The sequence below is a fragment of the Taeniopygia guttata genome, chromosome 2 (assembly GCF_048771995.1).
Source record: "Taeniopygia guttata chromosome 2, bTaeGut7.mat, whole genome shotgun sequence".
NCBI lineage: Eukaryota > Metazoa > Chordata > Aves > Passeriformes > Estrildidae > Taeniopygia > Taeniopygia guttata.
The window spans coordinates 95,141,006-95,154,979 of record NC_133026.1 but is presented as its reverse complement, the minus strand read 5'-3'; positions in this window follow the sequence as shown (position 1 = coordinate 95,154,979).

Here is a 13,974-nt window from a genome sequence, read left to right as displayed (position 1 = left end):
AAGAAGACAGTAATAAGAGCCCAGAAGTAGATAATTTTTATCCAAGGCCTTAGAGATTTGATGGTAAAATAGATGAAAAATATGTAATGTACAATCTCTCCCTCAAAACCCGTGAGGTACATGAGAAGCTAAAGGGAAATGCAGGGATTTATTTAACCACAAATTCTTGCAAGCTCACAGATTATTCAAAGGAGGTACTAATCTTGTTTCCCGTGTTATTATAGTCTTTTCTATGCATCTGCTTTTGATGGTAGCACCAGATGAGGAGGACATTTGTTCCCATTTCAGTACCTCTTCTCTTCCATGCTTGAGTTATGATGGAAATGACAGTTTAGGTATTACCAAAATGTGACTAAAGCACCTAAATGCCATGATAAAGTACCCCTTACACTTTCCACAACAGTAGATAAAATGCAGTACCCTGTTGGCTTTTTTTTACTGCAGAAGAACCCTGTTCATTAACACTGAACTTGTCCACTGGGAACCCCAGGACCCTTTCGACTGGGCTGCTCCCAAGATGGGTGGATCCCAATTCTCCAGCCAATGCACGGACCACTTGTCTAGACTGTCACACATCAGTTTCTCTATATCAGGCTGTGTAAATCCTGAAAGCCTTGGAGAAATCCAGGTAGGCAATGCCCACTGCTCAGTCCCTAGAGAATCTTCTATAGTTCAAATAAAACTAGGCAGTTACCTTTAAAGTCTGAGGAGCTACCTTGAATAGATGTAGTTCAACTCAGAAACACTAACATGTTAGATACCTGATTAAAACGGACAGAGAAACCTCGCATCTTCTTAAATCCAAGATGTGCTTCTCCAAATTTTCTTTCAACTGTTATATTGTAATGAAGAAATAAGAAGCCTGTGAACACTTGAATCACAGAGATCTCAGATCCTAACTGCAAGCTTCCAAATGTAAAAAAAATATTTAAACGAAAATGTGGATCTTTAAGTTTAGCAATATCTATGTCTTAGGTCATTCCCTAGGCCCTTATGTTCCAGAAGCATTTGATATGGTGTGAACATTTACAGTGTAAACATATCACCAATCCCTTTACTACATAAATATATAACATTAGCAGGCAAAAATTGCATAAGCGGCATGGGGCAAATATCAGAGCAACACCTACAGAACTGCATTTGTAATGTGATAACTCCTAACATACATAATATAAATAGATGCTGGTTTAGTTCAAGTAACTCTTAAAAGAGAGATTATGTGGTTTTGAACTTAATAAGCAGAAGAAACCTGAAATGAGGACTGTCATATCTTAGATGTATCCAATGAGATGCAAAAGACTGAAGAAAAGAACAGCTTTGGTTACTCAGCATTAAATCAAAGATTTTAAAAAGAAGTCTCCACCACTTTGTTTTGCTGAATATGGGAAGCTCTCTGCCAGATAACTGAGACATCTACATCTTGGCTACTCTGTAGAGTTCTCTCCTAGACAAGAGCAGCTTTCAAGCAATATAAGAATTACACATACACTTGCATACACATATATTATATGAATATATATTTCCAATTTGCAGTTTAGAAAGAATTATGATAAAATCCCATGACAGCCTGGAGTCTGAAGGATGAATATTATAAAATCCTAAACAATATAATACAATGTAAAATCCAGCATAATCTGAAAACTGACTGTTTATTTTTTATGGCACTAACAACAAAAAATAACAACAATTTTAGAAGCATGCACATTATAAAAGCAACTCAATGCTAAATTTTATAGATCTATATACATACATAAAGTTATTCACAGGTCCAGATGTTGCAACTTCCGACAGGATTTGATCCCCGGCTTCTGAGTGTGGTTTGTCATTATAAAGGGTTTATGCCCAAGACCTGCTGGATACTGATACAGTCATGGCTCTTTTTTCAGGTCTGCATAAGGTTAGAATGCATTCACAAATGCCTGTGATATGCCAGGTAGAAATATCCAGGTGAATTCCTTTAAAACACCTTGTGTAATATACTGAGATATGTGTGTGTGTCCCAGCTAGATATGGATTGGCCCAGCTAGATAATTAAAACTTAAAGCCAATAGATATTTTATTTTTATAGAGATACTTATTGATTTATTTTTATGTCAGTGTCTATCCCTTTTTCTCCTTTTTTTCCTCATTCACAGAGATTTTAATTCAGATTCCTTGAGAAAAATTCTGAAAATCAATCCTAGCCACCTGTGTATTTTAACATACTTTCTAGGATCTTGCTGATAGGATGAGAGCTGGATCTATGCCTCGAGCAGGTTAAAAAGTCGCAGTTGTAAAGTCTCCATCTTCTCAGACATTCAAAAGTCACATGGACATAATCCTGTGTAGTGGGCTCCAGGTAGCCCTGTTTGACCAGAGAGGCTGGACCAGGAGAGGGCCTCTCCAGCCTCACCCATCCTATAATTCTGTGATTACTAACCTTGCCAAAAGTCTTCTATTCTGATTCTGACTTGCTCAATGCCTTCTGAGAAAAGCTGGGGGCACATAAAAATCAGCAGTATTTATATTTCATACTGTGTCACTTTGTATGTGGTAACAGCACAGATAGCAGCTGGAAATAAACACATGTACGAATTTAATAAATTAGTGATTTCTCAATTTACTCTCTCAACCAGTCTTTATTTCATCTGTGATAGTCTTTTGAAAGTGCTTTTCCTGCTCCTAACTTGTCACTATTTAGACATACTTTTCATTGCAGTACTCTTTCACGTTTATAAGCCTCTGCTATGGTGTCAGAACTCTTCTTTCTTTTTCCCTTCACTGCTACGGATAGAAATTAAACTTGGTATGAAACATGCTCAAAATCCAGAGTAGATACCCTTTATAATAGAAATTGTGATTGAAAATCTTTCTTTTCTGGGTCATTTAAATGTCAAACTGTTCTGCAGAGAGATTCCAGTCAGAATTACATTGGTAATTGTATTAAAGTTGTAACGTGTCATCCTTCATGATTATTCTTCATTTTCATCATTAGAAAGAATCACATAATCATAATTAAGTTTTTGTTTTGTTAGAGTGTAGGCCAGTGTTGGAGCTACACAGAGAGAAAGGAAGGACAAGATCTCATTACAAATCCCACCACGGTTGGAAAATGCTCCCAATTCTGGATCATGAGTGGATCAGTATTAATCTATTTGACCTCTATCCTGGGTAAATTAAAAGGGTTGCAGGCTCTGGGAGCAGAGCAGGGTGTAGCACTGCTCATTAACATTCCTTTGCAGGAATCCTTCTCCAGGAATAATAAATAGCTTAAAGACGGAAAGCTTTATTTACTAAGTGGAGACTTTGTGTGTTAATGTAGCATAATAGGTTCAAACCTGCATTGTGGAAATGTAAATCCTAGAAATTTTGAGAAATGTCCTGATCAGATAACAGTTGGAAGGCTTGAGGCAGAAAAAAAGGCTTTTCACTGCAATGCACAGCTCTTTATTATTTTAAACCTCTTCTAAGCATTCTCCACTTCTCTGATTCCCTGATGAATGCAACAGTGAGAGCATCAGGTGAAAGTAATTTCTGAAAGAGACAGCTTGTATCTAAAAATATTTTTTGTCTTGAGTATGATAAATGACAGAATGAACAAAAGGATGACTTGAAAATTGTTTATCAATAGTTCTTTAACAGAGACAGCTTGTATTTATAAATATTTATCATCCACAGTGAAATATAAACATGAATGAAAACAAGAGTTGGACAGAGTATCTGGAAATAAACTAATTACCTTTATAATCAATTATATGATTGAACTACACTGCTTTTTCAATAGACATTAGCTAAATGGGTTTGGAGAAGTGATTTGCGGAATGTGTTAGTGGAAAGCATTTAGTTTATTATTTTCATCAGAAAAAATAACAGCACCTTTTTTTCTACTATGACTCCCTCAAATGTTGAAATGATTCTGTTTCTTTCTAAATGCAAACATATGAATACTTATGTGAAAGAAATGCTACAAAATCTAACTGGAAGTTTACAGAATTAAAATAAAATAAACTAAAGACACTTTTCTAAAAATGCTGCCAGATATTTTCTCCAAGTGCAGAAATCCACACCAACCTTTCAACAACTTTGTCCATTTGAACTTGAATGTACACCTACTTAGGCTACCAAGCCAATGAAGAAAACCGCTGATGCTTCTGGTTGTAATGGTTCCAGGAAGAAGACATTTGGCTGACAAGAAATAAGCAAATTCTAAACCAGAGTCATCAGGAGTGGAGGTTCCATGCAGGTTAAGGGAGGAACTCTGTGCTTTGAAACTGCTGGGAGTCGACTCCCAAGAGACCATTATTATACACAAAGTTCTATCAAGTAGATCAGTGTTTCATACAGATTCCTCAACACAATGTATATGGACACCTCAGAAAGTGATTTGTTTTTCATTCTTATAATTTTTAATGATAAGTTAAAAGTTCATTCTGGTTATGTACGCACAGAGAATTTTGATGCACATCAGATGTTTGGGAATCTTGGTTGACGTTCTGTGATTGAGCTTACTGAGTGATATTTTCTAGATTTTGGATAAATCATCCAATGATCAGAGTAGCAGCAACATTCTGACAATGCACCTAAAATATTCAGTTGTGTTCTGCATGATATTTAGAAGGAGAGCTGATACAAGTTGCTATGTGAGCTCACATGACACAACTCATGAGATAAGATCCAGAAGAACTAAAACTACAGAGGAAAGGCTCTTTGTTGTTGGACCCAAGAATACTGATCTCAAACCCAAATTACTCTTCAACTTAATTATTTGGTTGTCTTTTAGATGGTTTGAGATAGTTCACTGATGTTAACAGCATGTTATTTGGATATTAAATAATATTTGACACAGATTTTCATAAACCATAAATGAGACATTCTAGGTGTTGCCACAGCTTTTTTGCCATCTCCCTGACTTTCAGAATAATCTAAGAAGGGCTCTGAGTGCAATAATGCATATGCACACTTTAACATTTGAATTTACAATACCTGATTATATACTTGAATTATCTCACAACATGAATGAAGAGATATTAAGTGTTGGATGAAGCGAATTAAGTGTTCACTGTCACTAGTTTAGTTTCCTGACTGCATAGATTGTAGAAGATGTTATTCTTATACTGGATCTGCAACTAGAGTATACTTGGTAAAGTTAAAGCAAAAGAATTCTGTGAGCGTCCAAAAGAGTACAAAATGTCTTCCAAGAATAAAAAACCTTCTTTTTTTCCTCTGAACACAGATGGCTGCTCTTTTTCAGTATATTTCAAAGAATCTCTTTTATATGAAATCACTCAGTTCCAACTGGATGGAAAGAAGAATCTATTGCCCTTGCACAACCCAGAGCCAGATATGACGAGTAGTCTTGGAAATGAATGTTGGGCTGTAGATAGGTAATAGGGGAAGAGCATTCATACCGGAATCCTACAGAAGTTCTGGGTGAATGAAATGCCTCTTCCCTTTATCCTCTGAATTTCAATGAAAGCTTTTTTTTTTTTTTTTTTTTTTTTTTTTTTTTAATATGGAACAAAAAGAGAAAGAAACATAAGGCTTGCTCAAAAAGTTTGCCAAAATAGCAGAAAACTGGACTCAGCTCTCACCTTTTCTTCCATCACAGGATATAACATGCTTGAATCAACAGGAAGAAGACTAATTTGAAAAGAAAAGGTGGTCCCAAAACTCCTGTTGTGTTCTCCCAGACTTGGAGAGATCCCTCTTCTTTTAAAGCATCAGATATTTACTATTAATTAACCTTAAAAGAGAGATGATCCTCGAGTACAGCCCATAAATGGAAGTCAGTATTTCCAGGATTCAAAGCCTGTGTCAAGAAATACTTAACATATAAAAGTAATGTATGCGATACAGGACCTGAAGCCTATTTCATTTATTTGTGAAGCATTCAGTCTCACTCTGCTGAGTTTGCATGTGAAGGCTCTTGGTAGGAGGATGAGCTCTCTAAGAAGCCTCTCTCATGTTGAACAAAGCCAGTGTCAGATGGCCACTGTCCAAGTCCAAGCACATCAGTGACAGTGGTAGCACCTCTGGGATAATAGATTAAAGAAGGGGGAAAAATCTGTGTACAACAGCAACTGCAGCCAGAGACAGGAATGAAGAAAACACAACAACAGCCCTGCTGACACAAAGATCAGTGAAGAGAAAGGTGAAGGAGGTGCCCCAGGAGCTGGAGCAGAGATTCCCCTGCAGTCTGTTGTGCAGCCCATGCTGAGTCAGCTGTGCCCCTGCAGCCCATAGCGATACACAGAGGAGCAGAAATCCACCTACAGCCTGTGAAGGACCCCGTGCTGGAGCAGGTGAATGCCCAGAACAAGGCTGTGACTTTGTGGTAAACCCACACTGGAAAAGGATTCTGGCAGGCCTGTGACACCATGGAGACAGAAGACCACGCTGGAGCAGAATTTCTGTCAGGGCTTGGGACCCCATGAGGGACCCACACTGGAGCACTTAATGAAGAACTGCAGAAAGGACTTGCATTGGAGAAGTTGGTGGAGGTCTGTCTGCTGTGGCAGAGACTCTCTCTGGAAGAGGGGAAGAGTGTGAGGAGTCCTGCTTCTGAGGAGGAAGTAGCAGCAGAGGAAACGTGGTGAACTGGCAGAAGACGCCATTCCTGATCCCCCTGCAGCACTGTGTGGGAGGATGTAGAGAAAATTGAGAGTGCAGTTCTCCCCTGGGGAGAAGGGACCCAAGAGAAGAAGGAATTTTTTTTAAGATTTAGCTTTATTTTTCATTATCCTATTCTGATTTGATTGGTAATAAATTAGGTGTTTACACATCTGTTACTGAAAAAAGGCAGTGGCAAGATGAAAAAAAACAGAACCCAAACATTCTCCATGACATGACAATATTATAAAAGTTTTCCAATACCTAAACACATTAAGATCACTTTTTATCACAGATCACACATTAGAAGAACACTTTTTATCACAGATGGTCACAAACATGTAAAAAAATCTGTTTTACAGAAGAAGAGGGAGTGGATTAATTACTTGTTTTCCTAGAATGTCTACAGATCTCCTTAGACCAATAATTTTTGACCCTCCTTGCACTTAATATTTGTCCTGTGGTGCACTTTTACTTAGTATTATCTACTTTACCAGTCATTTTTGTGTTGAAACTCTGAATGTGAAAGTTTTATATCCTTTTGAAAGAGAATAAATGTGACTTCAAACAACAAAGGGGTTACTGCAGAGTCAACCCTAGTAAAACCTTTTTTCTGCTGATGAAGAACATTCCCATTTATTGAATCCCTGGAAATAACATTGTTCTCCTATTTAAACATAGCTAAAATACCTTTTTTTTTTTTTTTTCAAACTGAAGAAACTAAAATTAAGGTCAAGATCCAATATATTCAATATAGACTACAATGAGAAAGTGTCACAACCTTTTTCTTCATAAGAAGAGGTCACAGGAATTTCATCTTTGCCTTTATTCTGTCACAATTCTCTTCTGTAACTCCAGGGGCTACCTGCCCTTCACACAGCTCATTACACAGCCCAAGGTTCCCTGCCAGCCATTAATAGGCCAAGAAAGTCACAAAAAGCTGTTTTGGAAGTGGTGGGCATGAATACTTTGACCATCTCTGTCATGCATTTAAATATCTTAGAATGCTTGAACATAAACCAAGCCAAGCCAAACCAAACCAAACCATAATCAAACAAAAAACCCTCAAAACCCAAAACAAGCAAAAAACAAACAAATCACCACCAAAAAAGCCCCAAACCTCCAAATTGCCCAAAATTGTCTGTGCAGGAAAATGGTCTGCCACTTTCTAAAAAGGCGGCAAAACTTTTTATTAGTCTCTGTCCTACAGACAGTCATATATATGTGTTGTCCCAGTGAAATAGTTAATTTCAATTGGATTAATACTATGAGTAAAAATATGCACTTTCAGGCTTGAAAAAGCAGCCACTGCTGTTCTGCCACTTGTGCAACTTCTGGATGATATGGAAAAGTATAAACAGGAATTCTTTGTTAATAAAAAGCATACATGGCCCTCCTTCAAAAAGAAAATAAAATGTTATGAAAAAGCTGAACCACAACCAAAAACAAATAAAGCCAAACAAAACCACACAAACTAGACTAGAAAAATCCCCTAAAAACAAAGATCCCTATTAAACTAGCATAGGTTTGTGAACTATTACAGTTGTCTCAGTAATGTAGTTACAGGAATTAATATCTAAAATGTACTGCAAATGGTAATATATTGCCAGAAGAATTAATTTGTTTACAGGATTTAATTAAACAAAATACAATTAAAGCTGAATTTGCTGATTCAGAGAGCCTGAAATGTTTAATTTAATATACTTTGAGATCAATGAACTGCTGGCTAGGATGTGGTACAGACCAAGCAGGTCTTGAGAGTTCCTGCCTCTCAGGGAAACACCTCAGCTGATCACCTTCAGACCAACCACCAATTCACCTCTGAGCACACAGGAGCCCTTTGCCTGACAAGTCTGATTTGGAGATGGTGCTCAGCTACACTGTCTTTATTTTTCCATCTCTTTAAATCACAGCAGCAGCCCCAGGGGCTGGGGAAGAAAGTGCTGCTTAGCTCCCCACAGAAGGGAACACCAAAATCCTAATGCCACCAGCTCTAGCTGAAGTCTGGGCTGCAAAATCTTCTGTCTTTGTAGAGTGACCAATGCGTCTGTGCCCACACTGCTTAATTAACCAGGCAAGCTCCACCACAGCTCTGCCACTTGCCTGTTTCACTCCATCACTAACTAGCATTCTCTGTGATGAAGATACGTCGGTGTGTGTGTACATGTGCATGAGAGAAAGGGAGCTTGTAGGTGTTATTATGTGGCTATCTTGTTCCAAATACCTTAAGAAAGATCCAGAAACAAGCATCATGTATTTTGAAAGGTCAAGATTACACCGTGTGGTTCAGGGACAAATACGAGATCTCACTTCTGTTTTATTCAAAAGTACAGGTGTAGTCTCAAAGAGATTTCTGTGGTTCAGAAGCATCTGTCACAGCAGGGCTACCTGTGCTCCCCTGGAGATGGTATAATAACAATCATAATCCACATAGATTTCACTGATGGTACTTATCGACTGTTATGACACAGAATCTAATGTCATCCAGAGATATTTTTAATGGGAATTGTTTTGTTTTTAAAAGACACCAGTTAACCCCAAGATGATATTCACTGAAAAAGGGAGCCTCAGGCTGGTCCTAGTGGGTCTGAGAAAAGTACTCTTAGAAATTTCTCATTAAAGGAATAATTTGCTGTTTTGAAATATATTTTTTCTGTTTGTTCTATTGTTCTGAAAACTGTTCTGAATGTGTTCTGAAGAAACACATTGGACGCCAGACTAAGCACACCTACAGACAATACCTATCATGATTCCAGGTGGGAGCAATATTTTTTCCCTACATAACTTTCAAGACAAACCATTTAAAACAGATGAAAAGGGAGGACTAAACCTGCAGTGGGAGATGTGAGTCACAGAGAGGAAATATTTGCATTTAAAAGAAGCAGGCAGTTTAGTTTTTCCCAATTAGGGGCTAAAACAAGCTGATGCCAGCCAGTCCTGAGTTTCAGTGATTATCCTGAGTTCAGTGATGGGGTAACTCAAAAACTGAGTCATAATCTCTTCAAGGTTATATACGACCCCAGAAACTGCATTCAGACTGAAGCACACTAGAGCAGTCTTGAAAGACGTTTAAGAATAGTGCTGACAAAATCTATGTTTTAGTGTCTCCACTAAATTTTCTGTTCCACGTCATCTAGCTAGCACCTGTGTTTAGCATCTTCAGTTTTCAGAAGATTCATATTTCCTTATTCAATTCTTTAAAACTTCCAGCTTAACTTTGTATGCATGAAATCAGCCAATTAAACTCTACAGGGTCCAGACTGCAAAGAATTAGCAAGGAAATGAAACCTCAAAAAAGCTTTCCAGCAAAAAACTCTGTCATCTCAAAGAGTAGAGAACTTATTTCACATTTTCAAACAAATAATAATTTTTCGCAAGAAATAAGAATTTCCCAAAAATTTCAACTCAGTGAAATGCTGAAAACTCCTGGATGTGCTTTAATTTAAACCCAAATAAAATTTCTTCAAAAACAAAAATAAATCCAGATAAATGAGAATTCCCACTTTAGTTGGCTAAAACCAAAACAGTAGCACAGAATTGCAGAAACTTAGAAAGTAGGAAAGAGAATTGCATTGCATTAGTTTCTGTGCATCTGAATAGCACCATGTAAATAAACCTATTCAGATAATATTTTCCATATTAATATATATATGCAGATATAGATATAGGTATAGATATTAATATAGTATTTATCCTACATTTATTCTAATGTGAATAACATTCATTTTTGCATCCAGTCAAATTTATGATGGCACAGGAGACTGCACCATGTAATCACCATATACCTCCACAAAATCTCCACTCACCATGTTTTCCCAGTTTCTTAATGGCTGTTTCTATAGCCATTGACAAATAAAAGTATAATTAAGCCTTGATTAAAAGTTAATTTCCATATAAGGAAAAGAGCATTAGCATCTCATTATTATCAATTCAGAAAGCTTATAAACATAACATTAAGCCCAATGCTAAAAAAATTTCAAGTTTCAGTCCTTGAGGAAAAAAAGCCCCTCACTCCAAGATATCTGCAAGAGATGGAGTACTGTGATTAACTATATTTGTTTCGATAAATTGAGATTATACAGTGACCTTTACTTTAGCTGCCTTGGTTTCTCCATTTTTAATCATTATGCAAGATTTGGTAGGATTTGTTGCTGACACTCTGCTCCTCAGGGGACAATTAACAGAGAAATGAATTCACTAGAAGGGTAGCAGATCTTTTCACTTTCCTACCTAAAATGACAGGAAACAGCCCAGCTTTGCTGGACTGTCATAATGCTCATCTATGGCTGGATCTGAGAGAAGTCAGGCAACGATATCACACAATTACAAAAATCTTTCTTAATTAAACATTGGAGATAAAGAATGTTAATGATATATAAAATATGTTCTGTGGTGCTGCAATTAAAAGTTTCTCTGCACAATAAAGTAAACATTTTACTGTTTTCATTCTGAAGGAGCAATGTTAGCCTCTTCACTCTGCCCTAAAACTTGGCATCTTTTTCTTTTCTTGAAGTGCTACTAATATTAAAAGTTTGCGCAAAGGGATACGTTAAAGGTTTCTTGTGTTTTTTGATCTTTATATTTAATTCCCTCCACCTTATCTCATGCAGGCAAACCCACTCACCTCATGTCTATTGCAAAGACCTCTGACTGACACATGCTTTGTACACTGTGTTAGCTTTATGTTTGTTGTTTTCACCTTGCTAGAAGTGCAACTCCAAATTCCTGGTGTCTGCATGCCTAAAACATACCGTCATCCTTTCAGTTCCATTAGTGTAACTCTATTTCTATCACTCTTTATGTACTTAATATGCATTTGCTGTCTTCTAGAGACTGTGGTGTGGTAAAGAGAACAAAAATTCCAATAGTTTAGTGTCTCCAAAGAAAATAAGCATATGATTATTTATAAGTAATATGTTATTCAGTAGAAAAGGTCAAGAAACAAATCTTCTAAAGCACTTGCATGTTTCACGGCTTGAAACATTTTCCTGTGCTTGAGATTCACAGTCCCAGGAACAATTTGGGAAGAAGATAACTAAGCCTTTGTTTCATTATGCATTATGCATATACATTCCTGACAGGAACAATCTATGTTTCAGGAATTCTTTTAGAACTATGAATATAAGGGGGAATATTTGATCAGGAAGACAGGCATATTGCATAGGGTGGCACAGACAACTATAAGAATGAGTATGGCATCCAAAAACAACCCAAAACAAAAAACAAACATCTCAGAGAAATTAGAGTATGTACTCTAATTTAGCACACACTGTCATAGAGAAGTGTATTAAAGCCAGTCCCCCCAAAAACCTGAATTTTGGTGATTCGGACATATTTATTTGCAGAAGGAGAGCAAAAGGAAAGCAAACCTGCAACCTTTCCAGTTTTCTTTCAATAGAGAAAATAAGGTCTGGTAATTAGAGTTCCTTAGGTACTTTGGAGCAAACAACTTGTGTGGTGAAAACTTGACATAACTATGAAGTCACATGAACACAAATGAAGCAGCATATGACAAAAGAATGTCCATGAGGATTTAAATGATTCTCTATTAAGTATTAATGCTCAGTCTGAATTAAGGAGATTATTATAATTTTAAAAATATGGAAAATGCTCACCTACAAGTATATTTCTTAATAACTGTGTGTTTACCCCCACAGAGATATGAGACTTTTCTTTCTATTAACAGCTGGATTTTACCTGTGAGGTCACATAATTGCTTCAAACATTTTGACATGAAAATTAACATGAATATTTTCAAATGCCTAGTGGATGTTGCTGTTGTAAAACATCCTGTGTGTGAAATTACAGACCTTTTAAAAATTACTACAACAAAATAGATATTGTGCACAGTAGTAGCAATGACAATATATATTCTCATTGTTCCTTAATATACAAGTCAAGAAATGTCTTAAAATACTCTCTTAATACAGAGATCTAGTTCTGTGTTTAGGACTAAAATAGCCCACTTATAAATTAACTGAAGACAAAGGAGAGTCTCCTAAAGTAAATGGTAATAGGATTGGTAAGTCTGTCCTGTCAAAACACACTCCTCAATATGCAACTTACACCTGCATATGCTACCCAAATGCTATGCAAACCTTCAGCATTCATCTAGTATGTTTCTAATGAAATGAAAGGGAAATTTATGTTCTGCAGCATGGATCATTTTTAAATTAATACTCACATATGCAGGAATATTTACCAGTGAGGGCACAATATTTTTCCATTTAATAGTCCAACTAGAATAATGACATACAGCTGCTAAATGTCGCAGCATAAAGTAGTCTCAATTAATAGTTGAAACCCCAGAATAGTCACAAATATCTCCGGCTTGCCATAATAAAAATAAAATAGATAAAATTTCTAAGGAGCAGTAGTCATGTAGTAAGAAATCCTCTTCCGCCTTAATCCTAGATGTAACACACATGATTTATGTACAAAAAAAATTAGGTGAACATACAAGACCTTTAAATACATCACCAGTTATGCTCAACAATGAGTAGATAGCCCTAACTCCTCCTGACGCCATTGAACCCACTGGAATATATTACATGTAAAGTCCAATGTGAGAAAGATTAATATTAAGTCTTAGAGTAGCAGAAGTTTTACTGGTTTATCTTTTTTTTTTTTTTTCAGAAAAATTGAGGGAGATAATTTAGTTGATAGCTTATGCATCTTCACATATCTAAACTGTAAAAGTGTCTTTGTTTAGAAGCAAATATTCAGGATCATCATTAAATTTACTCTTAAAAATTTGTTGGCCTGAGTCTCAAGGAGAAACATGACATCTCTAGTAAAGATTAATACTCACTGTATTGTGTTGTCAAAAATACATTACCTTAATGAACAAAGTTATATGAAAAATAACATCTGGAGCCCTGGTTTTCTTCTCTTTGGTCCTGTTTGGTCTTACTGATGAAAGCTCAGTGCTATCACTTAGAGTTTAGAGTATGGCAAAAGGCAGTTTGAATAGTCTCAGAGCACATAAGTATTAATGTAGGAAAGATGATTACAGCTATTAGATCTGAGCATGAGCATTTTGGGGAAGAATGACTCATCCTTTGCATCCCTGCACCATATAATTGAGATCCCAGTACAGTTAAGTACAGTTCTTTATTTTCTAATTAGCGATTAGTTATTGTTTTCCCTACACAGTTGCAAAACCCAAAGATGTATTCTTGTTCTACTGCCCATTGCTGTCAAAATTCATGCAGCTGATTTATTTATTGTTTTAATGATACATTCAAATGATAATCATGCTTTTCATCCTCAGCATGGCTAAATGTAGTTGAGTGAAAAGCGTATTGCTCCATAAACAAGTCAGAAGAAATCAGCTACATAGCAGCACTTTACTTCAATAATGACACTGATTTCTTCCACAGCCTA